The following is a 6,143-nucleotide window of genomic DNA, read 5'->3' as shown; positions in this document are numbered from 1 at the left end:
CCCGCGGGGGTTGGATACATCCAGGGCGGCTCCCTAGAGGAGATGAAGGTTAATGGAGAAATTCAAGGAAGGCATCCTGGTGTCAGGAGGTGAGGGCTGGGAAAGGAGTTAAGACTCAAAACAAATAGTACTTAAAAAATTTTTTTTAAAAATTTATTTTATTGAAGTATAGTTGATTTACAATGTTGTGTTAATTTCTGCTGGACAGCAAAGGGACTCAGTTGTACATATATATACGTTCTTTTTCATATTCCTTTCCATTATGGTTTATCACAGGATAACCCTGTGCTCTACAGTAGGACCTTGTTGTCCATCCATTCTCTATATAATAGTTTGCATCTGCTAATCCCAAACTCCCACTCCATCCCTCCCCCACCACTTCCCCCTTGGCAACCGCAAGTCTGTTCTCTGTGTCTGTGAGTCTGTTTCTGTTTCATGGATACGTTCATTTGTGTCATATTTTAGATTCCACATATAAGCGAGATCATATGGTATCAAATAATACTTCTTAAGTTGACAAAACCTGATTCAGGTAAATCCGCACAGGTAGAGAAGGTCATCTGTTGGTTCAGGCAGCTGACTCGGCGTCCTGTTAGGACTCGCTTCGGCCGAAACCCAGGGACTGAAGGGCTGAGTTGAGGTGCGAGGAAGGAGGTGGTCTTTCTGATTCCAGGTTCCCCGCTGGTAGGATGCTGGGGCCCCAGAGGGGGCAACAGCCGGAGTGAGCAGGTGTGTTACAGGGGTGACCCAACCAGCATGGCTGTGGGTCCGAGTCAGGGATCCTGCTGGCGGGGCATGGCTGCAGGGGGAGTGTGGCAGTCTGCCCTGGGCGACTGAGCCTACGAAGACAGTCTCTAACTTCATGTCAACTACAGCGGCTTCCACGAAAGGGAGGGGGCTGACTAGAGAGAGTCACGGCCTGGCCTTTGTTCTGAGATGCGGAGGCTCAGATGCCCACAGCGTGCCAGGTGCCAGCTAGCACCCAGCCTCTAGGGTGGCAGCTCCTTTACTCTTGGCATGCATTCGTTTAAAAACAGGCATATGACGTGTGCGTGTGTTTTCTTTTGAAAAGTCTAACGATCGCAGAAGGTGGGCAGAGTCTTGCACAGATTTGATCCTACAGACGATTGTTGGGCTTCTGCTGAGGACACGGCCCTGCTTATACTTCAAGCTACGTATGCTGACTTTGGGATCGACAGACATCCAGAGACAGGAGTGTTCGTACTGTTTCTTCCCAGAGCCTGGGAGGAGGGGAGTCCGCACAGTCAAAGCCAAAGAGAGCGGCTGTCTCCTCTCTGCAGGTGCTCTGCCCTTGGTGAGGAAGGTCAGACCTCAGGCAGAAGATAGCTTTTACCTGTGCACATCAGGGGAGCTTTGTAGTGGGGGCAGTTCCGTCCATCCTTTTGTGTGCAGCCTTTCAAACTGCATTCTCAGTGAGAAGGCCTGCACTGAGCTGCCTTGAGGGGGCGAGTGGCCCACGTTATCAGGTCTCCATGCAAACGTGGTGGAGGTGGAGGCGGGGGTGGTGTGCTCGGGGGGGAGGGGTGTCTCTAGGTGACCTCATAGGAGGACCAGGGCACCTCACCCTCCCTCTTCCTGGAGCCAGCTTGAGGCCAAAGCTTCATCTGGGGGCTTCCCCATGGGGCTTCTGTTCTGCCTCTCGGGACCTGGCACCCGCCAGTTCTGTGCCAGTCCCTGTGGTGTTCCCTGCCCTTGAGAGGGAAGTGAGTGGTTGACCCAGTCCCGCATTTGCGTTAGAGATGTCGTACATGCCGGCGGAATTGAAGGCTGCATCACGTGCAGACTCAGGAGCAGCGAGTACGCACGACAGCGGTCGTGCAGGATGACCGGGGTGTGCTTTCTACCTTCAGAAGGCTTACGGTCTAGAGGAGACAGAGGGGAGAAAACAGGCAAGTATAAGATCACGTCATCAACACTGAAATCCCTGTAACAGGTAAGCACTGGGGCCATGGGAGCACAGGAGAGGGAGCAGGTCTCCCTGGGGAGGGGTCGGGACAGCTCCAGAGAGGAGGCGCCTTGCGCTGTCCACTGAAGGATTGGTTGGAGTTTCTCATCAAAAAGATGGACATAGGAAGAATATTCTAAGTGGTGGACCCCTCAGAGACCAGGACACGTAGGCATGACGTCATCTGTATATGGGGGAGTGGTGATTCTCTTTGTGGATGGCTTATAAGGCGTATGGGGGCGGGTATCTAGAAATGAGATTGACAGCGTAGGCAAAAGTCAGCTCAGGGCCTTGAATGCCGTGCTGAAGAAAGGAACATTTGTCTTGTTGGCAATGAGGGGCCAGGAGCCTATTTTAAAGTGAAGGGCTTGGGTGGAGAGCAGAGAGAGGAGGGGGGAGGGGGAGGAGGGAGAGGAGGAAGGGAGGAGGGGAGAAGAGGAAGGGGAGGAGGGACTGGGGTAGGGTGAGGATGAGGGGGAGGGGGAGGGGGGAGGAAGAGGGGGAGGAGGGAGAGGAGGGGCTGGGGAGGGGAGGGGAGGAGGGAGGGGGGAGGAAGAGGGGGAGGAGGAAAACTGAAGGAGGAGGTGCTCATTCATCCAAAGCGATGATGTGCAGAGCCTCAGGTGTCAGGGGTGAGAGGTTTGGGACAGGAGGGCCTGTGGGCTCAGGGCAGCACCGGCCGGTGCCGGGCCACCCACTGGAAGGCGCCGCTGTCGGCCGTTCTGATGAGGTCGGCACGCGGCTCGGGCAGCCGGGCAGGCCATCTGCTGCGGTCAGGGCCTCGGGAGACCTCCGTTGGGGTGCGCGGGGCAGGAGCCCGAGAGTGTCATCAGCCCACACGCGGGTCACCGCCGAGCCGGTCATTCCCGAAAGCGGCGGTCATTAGGAGCTGAGCCGACGTAAACTGCTCACTTGCTCTCCAGACCTCGTTAGCGGCCGGGCGGGCGGCACGCTTGGCGCCTGTGGAGCCAGGCCTGTGATGGTGGGGCTGAGTCAACCCAGGGGTCTGGGGCCTCCTGGAGGGGGAGGCAAGAGGGGCTGTGGCCACACGGGGGCGGTGGCGGGGGAGGCCTCGGCTGGGGTGCGAGTGTGGTTTGTGTGTGTGCACACGTCTGAGTGTGTGGGGGTAGGTCTGAGCGTGCTGATCTGTGCACAGCGTGTCTGCCTGGTGAGCGTGGGTGCCAGTCACCCCTCCGGGGGCTGAGTTTCCACGGTCAAGGTCAAGGGCCTCCTCCTTTCCCCGTCGCTCCAGAGAGATGCCTTCCAGAACCCGCCACCGATTCCCCAGACTCGGGAGGGCTCTGGAGCCCGGCAGGGATTTCTGGGCAGCAGGAGCGCCCAGGGCCATCTCTGCGGGTTGGCGAGCCCCCCTCCAGTCCCCGTGTTTTGTTTATTCCTCCAGATGCCAACCAGGCTGATTTTGTTAAGTTTCAGTGTTTGCAGCAAGTCCATTTAGAACTGCTGCTTCTCTGGGCGAGAGCCACCTCCTCGGCAGATTCCAGCGGTTCTCAGGGATTGTTGTGAAGGGCATGGTGTAATCCCTGGGATATAAAAAAATCCATCTGGAGAAACAGGCATGGCCTGAAGTGTCATACAGGCCTGAGTTCAAGGCCTGGTCCCACCACCTACTGTGTCAGCTTGGGCAAGCTGCTTCACTGCTCCATGACTCAGTTTACCCACCTGTACACAAAACGCAACAATAAAACAAACTTAAAAACTTCTGTGTGAGGAGATAAAGTGTGATGTGACAGACAATCGCCCCAATCCTGGAGTCCTGCGATGTGACCCAGCGCTGCCACTCGGCCAGTCAGTGACGTCTCTGAGCCTGTTTCCTTAAGCAAGTTGAAGGGGTCACCCTGGGTGACCTCTAAGGCTCTGAAATCTTATGGTTTTGTTCCACAAAACTCTGTGACTTGGTTTCTTGATAAATATCTTTGCTGGCACCTCCCTGCTTGCTGGGGACCTGGGTCTCCATCTCAGGCGCGTGTGGAAGAGCTGAGCAGTGAGTGGGAGGCCGTCGCGGAGGAGCTGGGTTGGGGTGCAGATGTGGGACCCCCAGCCTGGGAGCGGCACTGGTCCACGGCAGGTCCGCATCCCCTGACGGGGCCTGGCTGGCTGCTGGGCACCCCGACCTCAGCCCCTCTCCTGGACGTGTCCCCCCATGCTTCCTCAGAAACCCAGGGACAGTGGGGACCCTCTCCACCTGTGCGGGGATGACAGCCTGATGGGAGACCAATTTGCAGGCACGGTGCGGGTGATTTCCAAGGAGGACTTTCCAAACCTCAGAACCGATTTTCTCTTCCGGCCCCATGATTTGTCAGCCACGAGACTCTGGCCAACTCCAGTTCTCTGGGCCTCAGTTTTCTCACCTACCAAATCGGGATAATTGTGTATACTTCTCAGAACTGGTGGATAGACCCCATGAGATTGTACCGATGTGTCCTGGAAAGGACACACTGCAAATCCACCCCAAGCCTGTGACCTTGGCCGCCGTCCCACGTGCCATCTTACAGCTCTGCTGGGCAACCCCGCATGGCCGCTCTTCCCTGAAGCATTTCTAACCTAAGCCACACACTTGGCTTTCCTTAAAAAAGAAAAAATAAAATGAATGCATTTTACAGATAGACCAGATCTGAACCAGGATACTTAATGGTGATGCTTTTCTCAGAGGAGCTTCACAGTAATTTTAGAGGTTATTAAAATACACGCAGACTTCACCCCCCAGACATCTCTGGGGTCACAAGGGGAGCAAATCTTACCTGAAAACTAAAGTTCAAAGCATCAGGTGGAGAGGACACTCAGAATGTCTGGGACGGAGACTTTGTATCAGTCTTGTCCCCGAGAGGGGCCAGTGGCCATGGCAAGCCGGGTGCAGACAGGGCACATCTGGGAGCCTCTGTCCCTCAGTGGCAAGTGACCCGGGGCTTTTACTGACACCCTCTGCACTGGTCCTCTGCACTGATGCCGGCGTGTGGAATGAGCACCCAACATCCCTTTGGCCCGTGGTAGCCAATGGTGGATACTTCGTGTGGGCAGCAGCTTGAAGTGTCAGCAGGTAGGTTGTGAGCATCACACCTAGGTGCTACAGGGTCAAAGTTGGGTGTTTCCCGCTTTCTCTGGGGCCTGGTGATTCTCTTGCCACTTCCTCCTTCAAACGACAAGGCTGTGTTTGCCTCTCAGGACCACAAGTGCCAGGAGGACAGTGGCTGAGAAAACTGGGACTGGCTTGTCCAGCCAAGGGAAATCGTGTGCTGTGTAGCTCAGGTAGAACCCGGCTTGCTGAGGAAACAAAACCTTGACTGACAAGGTGGTGGGGTCCCCCCTCCCCAGGGAGCCGTTCACAGACGGGATGGCCTCTTGCCTGCGGACCCAAGAGGGCTGCATCTGGCAGGAAGCAGGAGGATGACTTCTCCGGTCCTTCCAGCCCCACAGAGTCCGTGGTCCTCAGAGCACCTGCTGGCGGCACTCCTGCCGGTGGCTTCCCCAGGGAGGTGGCTGTGTCGGAGGGCGAACCTTCCTCGGGAGGACGTCGCCTGATTTTCCGGAGGAAGGTGGAGGGACAGCCTGTGGCCTGGTCAAGTCACCCAGCAACCTGGGATGCCAGCCTCGAGTCCCCGCCCTCACGCGTAGACCCTTCAGGAGGGAAAGGCCGGCTCCGGTGTGCACAGTAGAACCTCGAAGCTGGTCTGAGTTGCGTGTCTTTGTGGCAAAGACCAGACGGCTTGGAGCTCCTGACTCCTGGGGACCGGTCCTCTGGTTGCCAGGGAGGAGGCCGACAGACCTGGAATGAAGTGCAGGCCTAGGCGGGCCTCCCTCCTGCCCTTTCCTTCATGCAGGCGGGACATCTGGTCCACCCCCCGCTCCGGGTATCAGCTTTCCTGGGGACTTGGCTTTCCCAGTTGTGTAACTGTGTGTGTGTGAGGGTGTGTGTGAGAGGCGTTGGGGGCAGCAGAGCCCGGGACCAGCTTCTCTGGAAGGACGGGGCTCCGTGGCTGATGTGGGTTTGCTCGTGACTGACAGCTCTTCGCCTGCAGCCTTCTTTCCTTACAGACCTAATGTGTCTTCTGGCAGGTTTCCTTGTTCGAATTACTCAGGCCCGGCAGAGCACCGGTGCTTTCCTTTTCTTTTGCTCACCACCCCCATCTTGGTCCCCCCTTCCCGAGCGGGTTGGGGGCGT

At 56.7% G+C, this 6,143-nt stretch overlaps 1 protein-coding gene across 1 annotated transcript in view; it reads left to right on the top strand.

The window, feature by feature from the left end:
• SFRP1 (secreted frizzled related protein 1) overlaps window positions 1-6,143 on the top strand; it is a 41,209-nt gene that overhangs the window by 16,781 nt on the left and 18,285 nt on the right. The gene's annotated exons all lie outside the window — the stretch shown is intronic.

Source organism: Delphinapterus leucas, chromosome 21 (genome assembly GCF_059928025.1).
Source record: "Delphinapterus leucas isolate spDelLeu-1000000601 "Yukka" chromosome 21, BTC_Dleu_Yukka2, whole genome shotgun sequence".
NCBI classification, from domain to species: domain Eukaryota; kingdom Metazoa; phylum Chordata; class Mammalia; order Artiodactyla; family Monodontidae; genus Delphinapterus; species Delphinapterus leucas.
This window is presented reverse-complemented; position numbering and strand designations above follow the sequence as displayed.